The following is a 770-nucleotide window of genomic DNA, read 5'->3' as shown; positions in this document are numbered from 1 at the left end:
TTTCCGAAATGATTTCCTTTTCCTCCTTGACTCTCAGCCCTATTTCTAGACAACCTAAGTCATTGAGGACATTCTTACTGCATTTCCCTTGTCCAGTCCTCTTTAAATTTATCGGCTTCCATCAGATGCCCGTTCTTCTTTTAAGTTCCCACGAATATAACCCGAACTGATCCAGTTTCCCTTCATCTCTCAATACCGCCATCCCAGAAATCAATCTGGTAAATCTTTCACTCACTGTCACCATAACCAATCCATGAATCCCCTCAATTAGGCCGTCAACAAGCTATCTGCCTTGTTCACCACCTGCAAGATGGTCAGGGTCAGGGTCATACTTGCTTTCAGCGATGGTACAAGGACACTGAGGTCTCAGTGCACCCCTCCCTTTCCCAAGCTATCACCCTTCAGATAATAGATGGCTTTTCAGGTTTTGCCCCTGAAGTAGATAACTTCACATTTAGCTCACAGATGGTTCATCTGCTGCGTATTTACCCACTCATCAACCCAACTCAAACTCCCCTGAGAGACACCATATCATGGCCCCAACAGACAGGGTAACACACAGAGCCAAGACTGAGGAACAAGCCTCACGGAAGACTTCGTGCAAGGCTCAACAAAGATGGTATACGCAGAAACAGCCTTCCATCCTCAGGTGTGGACCAGGTTAAAAGTATAGAACTACGGACGAAGAAAGACCAGGTGTTCGGCAGCTAATTAATCACTAGGAACCATATGACCACGAGTCCTTGTCCAAACCCAACGTGAGCAAAATG

Source organism: Rhincodon typus, chromosome 50 (genome assembly GCF_021869965.1).
Source record: "Rhincodon typus isolate 14 chromosome 50, sRhiTyp1.1, whole genome shotgun sequence".
In the NCBI taxonomy this organism is placed as follows: Eukaryota; Metazoa; Chordata; class Chondrichthyes; order Orectolobiformes; family Rhincodontidae; genus Rhincodon; species Rhincodon typus.
Note: the sequence above shows the minus strand (reverse complement) of the source record.